The following is a 15,009-nucleotide window of genomic DNA, read 5'->3' as shown; positions in this document are numbered from 1 at the left end:
GTGTAAGGTAACCAAAACTAAGGTAAGGTAACGTGTAAACTTCTAGGTCTTAGGTTTCAAGTGTTCAGTATGTTGAGAGCAGAATTGGGACAGACTTCGCCCCAAATCTATCACAATACATGGAAAGTGAGCGACTGCACAAGCGCCTGCATGACGTGAATTTGAGGCGTGCCACTCAAACAACTGTTTTATGTAGGAGTTGCACCGATAAATTTCCACAACAACAACAAATAAGCAAGTAAGCATAGTCTAAAGTCAGTGAGAGCCTGCTGCACTCCGTTTGGTATTAACACGATAAGAATATTTCTCTTAGTCTATATGCATTTTTAAATATAATTTATTTGTAACAATGTAAGATATGACTCCTACGTCTCATATAATTCTGGCTTATTCCCACAATTTCGTTTTCATTGTTCTATATCTGTGAAACATCCCTCAATCCAATTAATTTAAATGACCAGATTTATTTGCCTATTGTTTACAGGTCAAGTAGAGGGGGAAAAAATAATCACCTCATGGAATGGCCTTTAATTTATATTTATGACACTTGCATAGACAGCACGGAATTGCAACAGGTAGAGTTGCCATCACCCAGTTCCAGGGTCCTGGGGTTATGGGTTCAAGCCCCCACTCTGGTTAAGGAGTTTGTTGTGTTCTCCCTGTGTCTGCGTGGGTTGCCTCCAGTTTACTCTCACTGTCCAAAAACACACATTGGTAGGTGGATTGGCTAATCAAAAGTGTTCATAAGTGTGAATGAATGTGTAAGTGGGTGTTGCCCTGTGATGGACTTGTACCCCCACCAGAGTGTGTTCCCACCTTGTGCCCAGTGACACACCGTGACTTTGAACTCGATAAGCAGTTATAGACAATGAATGAATGAACGAAACTGGCATTTCAAGACTGACACTATTCTAAGAATGTCAAATGTTGACATTCTCCAAAGTTGGTTCATTACATTGTTAGACAAGCAGGCTTGAGACTGGAAGGTTGCTGGTTTGAAGCCCACAGCAGAAAAATTGGGGGCAGGGGGAGTTAAGTAATAGTGCTGTCTTCCTCTTTCAATCCATGGCTGAACTGCTCCTTGGAAGCTGGGGATTGCTCCCTCCACTCTACATTTATGTTTAAACTGTTGAAAATTTAAAAAAGGAAATGGGCAGACAAAATTTATTTGCAAAATAAGCAAGGAGTACATCCTTTAAGGTTTCATTCATTATCTGTAACCGCTTATCCAGTTCAGGGTTGTGGTGGGTCTACCTCCAGCCTACCTGGAATCATTGGGCGCAAGGCAGGAATACACCCTGGAGGGGGTGCCAGTCCTTCACAGGGCAACACAGACACACACATTCACTCACACACACACACACACACACTTCTGAGTCACCAATCCACCTACCAACATGTGTTTTTGGACTGTGGGAGGAAACCGGAGCACCCAGAGGAAACCCACGTGGACATGGGGAGAACACACCAACTCCTCACAGACAGTCACCCGGAGTGGGAATCAAACCCACAACCTCCAGGTCCCTGGAGCTGTGTGACTGCAACACTACCTGCTGCGCCACTGTGCTGCCCTCCTTTAAGGTTTGTGATTGCATAATTTTTGTCAGGGGTAGTATATTCCGTTTGCTTCTTATTTCTACTTGACTGAATTTTGTGGCATTAATATTATGCACCTTCTGTGTATATAAATGTTAGCACTTAGAATTTTTTGCCTTATGCATTGTCTTTTGTTCATTAATTTTACACTTTGGTCCAATTCTAAAGTATCTCCTAGAAGAGAGGTCATCAGATCTGGCCAGGATTTTAAAATGACCAGCTGGTATGGCTATATCTGCAACTGTTAATACACCTGAAGTTTAGTTACACACTGGCTGGCCATTGTAAACTCCAGGCCTGGAACCTGGATTTCATCTCTTCTGTCATTAAATATATATGAATAAATACCCTACATGGGCATTTAATTATCTTAGTATTCAAAAACCAGTCCATATTTTTTTCAGACATCTTATTTTAGGCTTTTACTCCATGTTGATGCATCATTATGACCCTTTTTCTTCTTTCATCATTTAGTTCCACTCAGAAGATGGCCATATTCAGTCTCAGCCACTTCTCGTTTAAGAGCCACTTCATATTCTTGCTGTCCATTACCTTCACAGTGACAGTTACACTCTACATATCTGACATCCCCTTTGAAATGTCTAAAGATTGGCTGAGCAATGTCACTGGACAGCTGCACTCTTATTACAAGTCAGTGGAGTTCTTAGCAGTAAAAAAAGTGTCTGCACCTCCAATAAACAATCAAGAATTCAAACAATGGACACCCAAACCCATAAGTACAGGTATAACTATGACAGACATGCCCAAAAATGAGTCGACAACAGTTTCAGGGAAAGTGGTGAAACACATACAATACCACGAAGCATACCCACGCAACTACCGGTTCATTATAGATGAGCCCAATAAATGCGAAGAAGAGAACCCCTTTGTGATTTTTATGGTGCCAGTGGCACCACACGAACTGGCTGCTCGCAATGCCATCAGGAGTACATGGGGAAATGAGAGCATCGTTCAAGGCAAAACCATCTCAGTGGTGTTTATGCTAGGTTTGCCTGGGATCAAGGCTGAGAAACAACAAGAGGAACTGAGGCAGGAAAGCCAGCAATGGCATGACCTTATCCAGAGTGACTTCCTGGACACATATTTCAACTTGACAATAAAGACCATGGTGATCATGGAGTGGGTGGCCACACATTGCCCTCAGGCATCCTATGTCATGAAGGTGGACTCTGACATTTTCTTGAACCTGGAGAACCTTATGGGCTTACTACTATGGTCATGTGGAACCGTCCAGTCGTTCGGAACAAGAACTCCAAGTGGTATGTGCCTAATGAATCATATGCTGAGGACTACTACCCAACATATCTTCTCGGGATGGGCTATGTCTTCTCCAATGATCTTGCAGAAAAGATTGTTGAGGTCTCAAAAGATGTAAAGGCATTTAACATAGAAGATGCTTACATAGGAACCTGTCTAAAGAAACTAGGTGTTGCACCTTCAAACCCTCCCAAACCGTCCCAGTTCAAGGCATATTTCAGTGGCAATTATAAACGAGAAGATTTTGCCAGTGTGATCACCACCATCCTCAGTTCACCAAAGCAGCTGATCCAATTTTGGCAGGACCTGAAAATTCCTACGTAAAAGATGCTGAGAAAAGCACAAAACTGACCACCGACAACATATATTTTCATATTATAGGTTTGGATTCACATTATTTGCAGCTGGACATTCAACGACACATTTGAGTATGTATTTATATAAGATGAACAGTTTGATAGGTCACATAAGGGAATGAAGTGAAACTTTTGTGTGTTTAAAATATGGAAATTAGGATCCAATATTGGTGCTCCAGAAACAAGAATTCTGTTACCTTTCTTTCATGTATGTATGGCTTTTGCCAAGTAAATATTTCTACTATAATGTTTAAAGAGAAAATGTTTATAGCAAGAAGTTTAATTTATTGTTATTATTATTTGATATGATGATCAATGGTCAGGACCACCACCAGACAGGGGTGCTTCCAAAAACTTTTTTGCTATCCCTCCTTCCCTACCCTTCCTACTGCTCCTTTCCTGCCCTGGAAGATGATGATATGGATGGTGGATCGTTCTCAGTGCTGCAGTGACACTGTTGTGGTGGTGATGTGTTAGTGTGTGCTGTCCAGCATCCAGCCAACAACCTCCTGTGTCCACTGATGAATGACTAGAGATTGACCAACACAAACTGTGTAGCAACAGATGAGCTACTGTATCTGACAGTTCTGGCATCACAAAATATGTTTGATAAGAGATCTGTGAGTTTTAGGAATTGTTGCTTCAATTTAAAAGAAATAATTAATATTTGGGCAGCACTATGCAGGGCTGTGCAGTGTCTGAAAATTCTGGCCAACCTAAGCAAATATGACTGCTGGTACATTGCATTTTTGGAGGACCTGCCTCACAAAGTCTCAGTTATTAGAAACTGCCAGTTATAAACATTACACAGACCTTATATATCAGAGCAGTGACTTAAATCAAATTCCTTTTTTCATAATTTCCAGACATGTTTGTTCTACAATCCCCTCAGGGATAAATTAATTAAAAACATGTATCTCCATTTTGTGGATTTTTAGTTTACTAGTTAAATACAATACTTTTCTCAATTAATTCCTGACTGTACCTGCATTTTATAGTATTAACCAGAAACATGAGTAGGCAAAGAGTAAGAGAATAAACAAAGTAAGTCTAAGGATTTTCTAGGACAAAGTTGTCTGAAACCTGAGGGCTGAAATAATCAAAAATGACTTTTCTACAGGATCCAGTATCCGTTATTGTTTCTAGACAATGATAAATATCTGGCAGAAGAGTTGTGGTGAAACCAACAAAATTTGTTGATGCAATCTTTTTATGGTCTGTTTGAACAATCTTTTTCTATTTGTGAATATTTGTTCAGTTAGTCTCTGCTTAATCTGCTCTTAACTTTATGTAATCTCAGGGAAAAAATCTAACAAAATGCTATATAATAGAGGACAGTGAAACAGCCATTGCAGTACCAGTGAAAGCATCACATTTGCTGTCAAACTTTGTGACTTTTTTCTTTCTTTTGTTTATGTAACACTCCTATTGTCTAACCTGGTAATCTGTGTACTATACAGCATCAATTAAGCTCAGTAGACACAGGAAATATAGGAGTTTGCTACTCTAAGGACCAGTATGTCTAGGCTTGTTAAGGAGGTGGGGGTGTGTGTCAGCATGAACCACAAACAAGAAAAAGTAAAAGTAAATGATTGGCTTTACTTAAAAATATACATATACTATTAAACATACAAAACACAAGTAATGGCTTGTGAGATATTATTGTTGCTATTTATGTAGCTTGTTCAAAATTTAAAGTTTACACCTTTAAATTTCAATAACCCAACAAATAATATCTAATCAAGGAATATAAAAAATAATAAAATACAAAAAAAAAAATTGTTAAACCATTAGGTGCAATGAGGAAAGAAAAATAAATGTGTCTCAGTCTCTCAATTGTAGCCCTACCACGTAACCAGGTAGTTCAGCACAACTCACGAGTGGTCAGATCTGTCAGTTCTTTTGGGTGGCTCACCATCAATTTCACAGAAGGGTTCCAAGATGAAAGTGGAAATCCACTCTCCAGGACTTCCAATGCCCTCTAAAAACCTGACCTGCTTAAGCAAAACAGGTACAGTAAACGTATCTAAATCACACTGACCTTCACTCTTAGTTATATTCAATCTCTTGTTATTACATCACGTAATAATAACATTACAATACACAAAGTTTCTTACTAACTAAAACAACTTTTCATTTACAGGTCTTCAGAACCATAACATACAAGGTAAGTATTTCACATTTTGCATGTACTTTCCCCATACAATAAAGTTAACATATTTTCTCTTTTCTTTGCAGATATAAAACCCAAAAAGATACTTCATTCACAACATATATTACATTCAATAAAACTTTCTATATCCAACCAATACAGTGATTTCTCTTTAATTATACACAAACCCATTTTAAGAACTAAATGGAATATACCCCTGGGATGAATGTACAGCTGTTAGTTTTCTTCAAAAGCTCTAGAACCAGCAACTGCTATGAGTAGAAAACCTTCATTTATTTGACATTAATTTAATTTTGCTTTAAACTGAGTTAAAACCAACAGTTTTACTATATTTTCCATCCATCCATTCCATCCATTATCCACCGCTTATCCGGGTCCGGGTCGTGGGGGAAGCAGTCGGAGCAAAGAAACCCAGACCTCCCTCTCCCCAGCCACCGCCTCCAGCTCCTCCGGGGGTATACCGAGGCGTTCCCACGCCAGTCGAGACATATAGTCTCTCCAGCGTGTTCTTGGTCTGCCCCGGGGCCTCCTCCCCGTTGGACATGCCCGGAACACCTCTCCAGGAAGGCGTCCAGGAGGCATCCGAACCAGATGCCCGAACCACCTCAACTGGCTCCTCTCGACGTGGAGGAGCAGCGGCTCCACTCCGAGTCTCTCCCGGATGTCCGAGCTCCTAACCCTGTCTCTAAGGGAGAGTCCAGACATCCTGCGGAGAAAACTCATTTCAGCCGCTTGTACCCGCGATCTCGTTCTTTCGGTCACTACCCAAAGCTCATGACCATAGGTGAGGGTTGGGACGTAGATTGAACGGTAAATCGAGAGCTTTGCTTTTCAGCTCAGCTCTCTCTTCACTACAACGGACCGATACAGAGCCCGCATTACTGCTGACGCTGCACCGATCCGCCTGTCAATCTCCCGCTCCATCTTTCCCTCACTCATGAACAAGACCCCGAGGTATTTAAACTCCTCCACTTGAGGCAGGATCTCACTTCCAACCTGGAGAGAGCACTCCACCCTTTTCCGACTGAGTACCATTTGTCTCGGACTTGGAGGTGCTGATCCTCTTCCCTACCGCTTCACACTCGGCTGCAAACTGGTCCAGCAAGTTTGGTCTGGAGTCAAGTCTGGAGGTCCCGGCTCGATGAAGCCAACAAGACCACATCATCTGCAAAAAGCAGACATGGAATCCTGAGACCACCAAACCAGACACCCTCCGCCACTTGGCTACGCCGAGAAATTCTGTCCATAAAAATTGTGAACAGAACCGGTGACAACGGGCACTTACGGGACTTACTGCCAGCCATACGAACCAGACTCCTGCTCTGTTTGTACAGGGACTGGATAGCTCGTAACAAAGAGCCCAGTACCCCATACTCCCTGAGCACCCCCCACAGGATACCCCGAGGGACACGGTCGAATGCCTTCTCCAGATCCACAAAACACATGTAGACTGGTTGAGCAAACTCCCATGGACCCTCCAGGATCCTAGCGAGGGTAAAGAGCTGGTCCTGTGTTCCACGACCGGGGCGGAATCCGCATTGTTCCTCCTGGATCCGAGGTTCAACTATCAGTCGGACTTTCTTCTCCAGTACCCCCGCATAGACCTTACCGGGGAGGCTGAGTAGTGTGATCCCCCTATAGTTGGAACACCGACAACTTTGCAGCCACAGCTCCGTTCAGCCGCCTCAACAATGGAGGTTCGGAACATGGCCCACTCGGACTCAATGTCACCAGCCTCCCCCGGGATGCAGTCGAAGCAGTTGAAGATCTTTCTGACAGGTTCCTCTGCCAAACGTTCCCAGCAAACCCTCAGCACACGTTTGGGCCTGCCAGGTCTGTCCGGCATCCTCCCCCGCCATCTGATACAACTCACCACAAGGTTGTGATCAGTTGACAGCTCAACGCCTCTCTTCACCCGAGTGTCCAGAACATATGGCCGCAGGTCAGATGATACGACTATAAAGTCGATCATCGGAATGCGGCCTAGGGTGTCCTGATGCCAGGTGTACTTGTGGACACCCTTATGCTCGAACATGGTGTTCGTAATGGACAAACTGTGACGAGCACAGAAATCCAATAACTGAACACCACTCGGGTTCAGATCAGCGGGGCCGTTCCTCCCAATCACACCCCTCCAGGTCTCACTGTCATTACCCACGTGAGCGTTGAAGTCCCCCAGCAGAACAATGGAGTGCCCAGAATTCTCCAGCACTCCCTCTAGGGTCCCCAAGAAGGCATGGTACTCTGAACTGCTGTTCGGTGCATAAGCACAAACAACAGTCAGAGCCCTTTCCCCAACCCGAAGGCGCAGGGAAATTACCCCCTTGTCCACTGGGGTAAACCCCAACGTACAGGCGCTAAGCCGGGGGGCTATGAGTAAGCCCACACCTGCCTTACGCCTCTCACCCTGGGCAACTCCAGAGTGAAAGAGCATCCAGCCCCTCTCAAGGAGATTGGTTCCAGAGCCCATACTGTGTGTCGAGGTGAGCCTAACTATATCTAGCCGGTACCTCTCAACCTCGCGCACCAACTCAGGCTCTTTTCCCACCAGAGAGGTTACGTTTCATGTTCCAAAAGCCAGTTTCAGTAACCGATCAGAACGCCAGGGCCCCCGACCCCGACCGCCACCCGATCCACAATGCACCAGACCCGGATTACTACCTCTCTCACAGGTGGTGAGCCCATGGGAGAGTGGACCCATGTATCTCCTTCGGGCTAAGCCCGGCCGGACCCCATAGGTGAAAGTCCGGCCACCAGGCGCTCGCCAAGGAGCCCCTCCCCCAGGCCTGGCTCCAGGGTGAGGCCCCGGTAACCCTGCTCGGGGCAAGGGAGGCTGTGTCCATGTTATCTTTTTCATCCGTGTCTTTATGGATCACTCTTTGTCTGGCCCATCACCTAGGACCAATTTGCCTTGGGAGACCCTACCAGGGGCTATTGCCCCCGACAACATAGCTCTTAGGCTCACGCAGGCACGCAAACCCCTCCACCACGTTAAGGTGGTGATCCAAGGAGGAGTACTATATTTTAGCTTTATTTAAACTTATATCCAGTTTTTATTAAGTAATCTTGTCCATGTATATTACTGAACTGAGTATTATATTAGACTATGCGGTCTTGTAGCATAGCTAGCGAGAATGCCGTTAAACTCATCAAAAACTGTTTATAAGTTATAAACCACAGAGAGTCTTCTCGACACTGTGTAAACTATTGGTAGCTGTATCTTCAAACAGGTACTTTTTTTTAACAACAAAGAACTGTGATTTTAATTGTTATTTAGGCTAACTGGGAGCTACACTTCCTTCCTCCAGGGCATGAAGAGAGAAAAGAACAACAACAAAAAAAATCACTATCACCAATAAGCAGCAGCTGAGGCGGGACAAACTAAATTGTCCAAATATGATTGGCTACATCTTAGTGCATCAGACTCAGCTAAATCAAATTAACCCCTAAACTGCTGAGGAGCTTTAAACTGTGAGTGTCGCGCCCTTGTCTTGTCACCTCTGTTTTCCCCGGTCATGTGCTCTGTTAGCACATGGCTATGTTTTGTTTATGTTCTTGTCTCCGCCCTTGTCCCGCCTTTGTTCCGCCTCCTAGTTTGTGTCATATGTTAACCAGTCCTCCTCGTTATCTGTCCAGGTGCGTCTTGTCTGTGTTCAGTATCCCTTCCTGTTATCGGTCATTTGTTGTTTTGCTCTGTTCAAGTCAAGTCAAGTCAAGTCGTGTCGTGTCGTTTTGTTCTGTGTCCCAGTCGTGTTGTTTCCTTCCTTCTTCGTGTCAAGTCGTTTTGTTTGTATCCCTACTCTTGTTATTTCCGCATTTCGTGTTTGACCTTCTGTCCGTTTGTGCTTGTTATGTTTCTTTGTTTTGATATTTGTGAATATAAAAGTAATCTGTGTTTGAGCAAGTGCGTCCGCACTTTTTTTCCATCTCAAGGCCTTAGGACAGAACAGTTAGACCAAGATCCAAATTCAAATGTAGACAATGTTGTTCTGAAAGAAAACTGAAAGGGGCCAGACAGACCATTATTATAAGTTATTTAAGCAATTATCATACTTGAATATCATTGCTTTCTAATTAAAAACATGTATCTCCACTTTTTTTGAATTTTTAGTTTACTAGTTAAATTTGAACCCAGCAGCTGTCCTTCACATTGTGTAAAAATGTCAAATACGGACTGCCACAAGGAGAGATTTGGATAAAGTTAAACCAACACATTCACACACAGAATATTACACTTACTGAAATAATGTTATTTGGTTTTATTCTAATGTTGGGCATTATTTGCTATTTGTTGTTTTAGCAATTAAACGCTTACTGCTCAGATAAATAGGTTTGTAAGATTTCATTATAAATCTGTGTAAAATATAAGAACATTATATAAGTCATTATATAAGGAGATGAAGTAGAGGGTATAAACCCAATACAACTTAAGAATCTATAAATATTATAAAATATATTTTCCCTAACTAAAGGTACAGGACCCTGGAGAGTAGCACCACAGTGACAATTTTTTTTCTGAGAGTGTAGATTGTCTGAATGTTAAAGAAAAGTGTTCATGTATTGGGGGGTGTACACTCTACTTTAACACATCTTAATCATAATTCACACCTACTAAGTACAAATAAACAGTAAACAAGGAAGCCATCAAACTAACTCAGCATTCAGTATATCTGGGCAAAATATTAGTTATAATTTATGATAACAATAGTTAGGATGTATCTCAAAAATTGAGAAATGGAAAAACTTTATTACAGCAAGCAGTAGCAAGACTAATAAAAAAGCAGCATATATAGATTGAAAATACTGCCTTCCACTTAAAGATGTGATGTCAGTTATGTCTGAATATATATGCAAATATCACTCTAGCTCTGACTGTCAACTTCATGCTTGTACTAGATCCCTTTGTCTGTGATGGTTGTTTACCCTCCTCTGGCCACACAGTGATTTGGCCCTTCCTGATTTGCCTGTTCATATGTGGAATACGGCAAATCATCTCCCTCAGGAGAGACATCCTGATTTGGACCATTTGTCATTGTAACCCAGTCACATTTGGGTCCATGCTGTAATTTTTTACAGCTACCTGTACCTCTGTTTGAGCATTGATAAATGCACAAAGTGCAAGGGGATGTTGCATGGAGTGATGTACATGGATGCAGGGCTTTCACACATTGTGTTTTGTATTTCCATAATGACAGAAACACTACTCACCATTAGCCACATGGACTTGGATTTGTGAGACTCAGACTGATGCTACCATCAATATTATATTAACATTATTACTGTTGCTTCAGATTGACACCACTATCACTATTAATATTATTATTATTATTGCCTTAATTCCCATTAATTCCATTACTCTTCTATCAATAATTGACCAGAGGAGGATGGGTCACCTTGACCAGAGGAGGATGGGTCACCCCTTGTGAGCCTTGGTTCCTCCCAAGGTTTCTTCCTCAGCTGGGGGAGTTTTTCCTTGCCACTGTCGCCCCTGGCTTGCTCACTTGAGGGTTTTACATTTGAGGGTTTTACATTTGTCTTTACATTTCATGTCAAATCTTGTCTTACTGGAATTCTGTGAAGCTGCTTTGTGACAACATCAGTTGTGAAAAGCGCTATATAAATAAATTTGATTTGATTTGATTTGATTTGAATACTCTAAATGGGAGCATAATGACTTAACTGGTGATACTGTTAATTTCTAATAGTTGTTTGATCAGATGAGGATGGGTCCCATTGTTAGCCTTGGTTCCACCCAAGGTTTTTTCTCCAGTCTCCAGGAAGTTTCTCTTGCCACTGTTTGCTTTCAGCTTGCTCACCTTTCTGATTCACACTGTTATCTGTTCTGATATTAATTTTGCAAAGTTGTTTTGCGACAACATCAGTTGTAAAAATACTATATAAATAAATACAAAAATACATTTTGAGTGCTGTGAGGAGTTTGTTGTGTTCTCCCCGTGTCCAGGTGGTATTCCTCATGGTGCTCTGGTTTTGAGTGTGTGAGTGTGTTTCATGCTTTGAAGGATTGGCGCCCCCTCCAGGGTGTGTTCTCGCCTTGCACCCAGTGATTCCAGGTAGGCTCTGGACCCACCGAGACCCTGAACTGGATAAGCGTTTTCAGATAATGAATAAATGAATGAATGAACATTTTGAATTATCATCAACTAAGTAAAGCTAATTTCCAAAAAGATTTAGCGCTAAAAAGACTGTCAGGATCACGGGCGGACTGACGGAAGCGGACGCACTTGCTAAAACACAGGAAAACAGGGAGCTAAGCAGGCTAAATTAAACAAGGGGAACTAGATAGTGTAAACGGGACAGACAGACAAAAAGCGAAACAACGACAAAGGAAAAGAAACGGGGAAACTGTGGAGACAGATGGACAGACTATATAACACGACCGACTAGACATACGAGAAAGGAAAAATGTGAAATGTTCGACCAACAGGAGAGACACAAGGGAACTTAAATACAAGACATAAATGAGACACACCTGGACAGATAACGAGGAGGACGGGTTAACAAATGACAGACGAGGAGGCGCAACAAAGGCGGAGACTAGAACATAAACAAAACATAGCCATGTGCTGAAAGAGTACATGACCGGGGAAAACAGACATGACGAGACGAGGGCGTGACACAGACATCTCAAAGTGGTGTTAGCAATCAATGGAAATCTGACAACAGACTGCACATCAATCTGTAATTTATGAATTTAAAACGTGATCTTATTTGTTTTATCCCTATAACACAAATTTATATATGATGATGTTGCCAAACTATATATGTGATATATATATATATATATATATATATATATATATATATATATATATATATATATATATTTACATTTACATTTACATTTATGCATTTGGCAGACACTTTTACCCAAACTACAGCACAAATTATACAAAATACCTTACATTAAGTGCAATATGCCTGGAAGTAATAAGTGCATTAAAGAAAGACTTTCAGTGCAAAAGATACTCTCGGAAGAGTTGGGTTTTCAAGGATTTCTTGAATGCGGAGAGGGTTTCTGTTGCTCTGATAGTGCTTGAAAGCTCGTTCCACCAACGTGGTACCAGAGATGAGAATAGCCTCGACTGACCTGTACAGGGGGTTGGTCGTGTTAGTTGGTGCTCCTTTGAGGAACGGAGAGGGCGGGCGCTAACGTATGGTTTTAGGAGTCTATTGAGGTAGATGGGAGCAGAACCAGTGAATACTCTGAAGGCCATCATTAGTGATTTAAATTTGATGTGAGCAGCTAAGGGTAGCCAATGCAGCTCAACTAATAGGGGCGTGACATGTGCTCTTTTAGGCTGGTTGAAAACCAGGCGTGCTGCAGCATTCTGGATCATCTGTAGTGGTCTCATAGCACAGGCCGGAAGACCTGTCAGGAGGGCGTTGCAATAGTCTACACGGGAGATTACTAATGTCTGAACAAGGAGCTGTGTTGCATGTTAAGTTAGGTATGGCCTAATCTTCCTTATGTTGAAAAGGAAGAAGTGGCACGATCGAGCTACAGCGGTAACGTGATCTGCGAAGGTCAGCTGGTCATCAACCATGACACCCAGGTTTCTTACAACCTTGGTGGGAGCCACTAATAGGGACTCTAGCTTGATGCTGATGCTGAAATAGCTTGCTTGGCTGGGAGGACCAGTAGTTCAGTTTTGGATAAATTCAATTGGAGGTGATGTTCCTTCATCCATGTAGATATGTCAGAGAGACAGTCAGAGATTCGAGTTGCCACTGAAGTGTCACCTGGAGGAAAGGATAAATAGAGCTGTGTGTCATCTGCATAGCAGTGATAGGAGAAGCCATGCGAATGTATGATTGGGCCTAGAGAGGTGGTGTACAAGGCAAAGAGGAGGGGACCCAGTACTGAGCCTTGGGGCACACCTGTGGTGAGGTGGTGTCGCGCTGATTTTGTCCAAGCCATGACACATTGAAGGATCGTCCAGTGAGATAAAACTCAAACCAAGAGAGTGCATTGTCCTTGAAGCCCATGTCAGTAAGTTTGTTTAGTAAGATGTGGTGGTTGACCGTATCAAATGCTGCTGATAGGTCAAGCAGAAAGAGAACTGAGGACTGACCTGTCGCTTTGGCATCTTTAAGAGCTTCCATTACTGACAGAAGTGCAGTTTCCGTCGAGTGGCCACTCTTGAAGCCGAATTGGTTCGAGTCAAGAAGGTTATGTTGGGAGAGGAATTTTGTTGCCTGCTTAAAGACAGCTCTTTTAAACAGGAAGGGAAGGAGAGAGACTGGTTGGTAGTTCCCTACTATAGAAGGAGCAAGAGAAGGTTTTTTGAGTAGAGGTCTTACTTGAGCTTGCTTGAAGGTGTTTGGAAATGTTCCAGAGGTTAATGAAGAATTGATTACATGACTGGCTGTGGACACAATGGATGGAGCTATGGTTTGCAGTAGGGTGGTAGGAATGGGATCCAGTGGACAGGATGTAGGATGGCCGCCTCTAAGAAGATTTGATACCTCGTCTTCTGTGAGAGGAGTGAAAGAAGGGAAGGAAGCAGTAGGTTTAGGAGGATTCCAAGGGAGAGCTGTGTAGAAGGGTTGGAAAACCAGCTGCTGATTGCAGCAACTTTGCTGGTGAAGAAGTCAGCAAATGCGTCAGCAGTGAGGTTGTTTGCAGGGGGTGGAGGTGGAGGGTTCATTTGAGACTTGAAGGTTGAAAACAGCTTCCGGGTGTCAGTAGCGTTGTTGATATATATATATATACATATACAGGGTGGGCCATTTATGTGGATACACCTTAATAAAATGGGAATGGTTGGTGATATTAATTTCCTGTTTCTGGCACATTAGTATATGGGAGGGGGGAAAATTTTCAAGATGGGTGGTGACCATGGTGGCCATTTTGAAGTCGGCCATTTTGGATCCAACTTTTGTTTTTTCAATGGGAAGAGGGTCATGTGACACATCAAACTTATTGGGAATTTCACAAGAAAAACAATGTTGTGCTTGTTATTTACAAGTTTCTGACCACTTTATAAAATGTGTTCAAAGTGCTGCCCATTGTGTTGGATTGTCAATGCAACCCTCTTCTCCCACTCTTCACACACTGATAGCAACACCACAGGAGAAATGCTAGCACAGGCTTCCAGTATTCATAGTTTCAGGTGCTGCTTGGCAACCCCTCCGGGATGTATTCCCACCTTACGCCCAATGATTCCAGGTAGGCTCTGGACCCACCGCAACCCTGAACTGGATAAGTGGTTACAGATAATGAATGAATGAATGAATGAATGAATGAATGAATATGTGCGTATTTACTGTTGTTTTTTTTTTTTTTAAGGAAATCCGATATTTTATGCTTATGCGATATTCCAGCCAATGAAAAGGTATTCTGCACTAAAATAGACACGAAATGCCTTATAAGAATGTGCAACCATTTACACATATGCACATAGAAAAATGTAACTTTGTCATATAAAGTTGCAGTTCCAGTTAGGCTCCAGGCCCACCGTGACCCTGAACTGTATAAGCGGTTACTGACAATGAATTAATTATATAAATTTGCAAGGGATCTAAACCATAATTTTCTTGAACAAGAACGACCTTTAGACTTGTCAAACTGCTGGACAAGCACAC

General features: G+C 42.5%; 1 pseudogene; it reads left to right on the top strand.

Annotated features, from left to right (window-relative positions):
• The first annotated feature begins 2,083 nt into the window (after positions 1-2,083).
• On the top strand, positions 2,084-3,198 carry LOC136677382 (beta-1,3-galactosyltransferase 2-like; annotated as a pseudogene).
• Positions 3,199-15,009: the final 11,811 nt, after the last annotated feature.

This window comes from Hoplias malabaricus, chromosome X2, assembly GCF_029633855.1.
Source record: "Hoplias malabaricus isolate fHopMal1 chromosome X2, fHopMal1.hap1, whole genome shotgun sequence".
Taxonomy (NCBI): Eukaryota; Metazoa; Chordata; class Actinopteri; order Characiformes; family Erythrinidae; genus Hoplias; species Hoplias malabaricus.
Note: the sequence above shows the minus strand (reverse complement) of the source record. Positions and strands in the feature narration are given on the sequence as shown.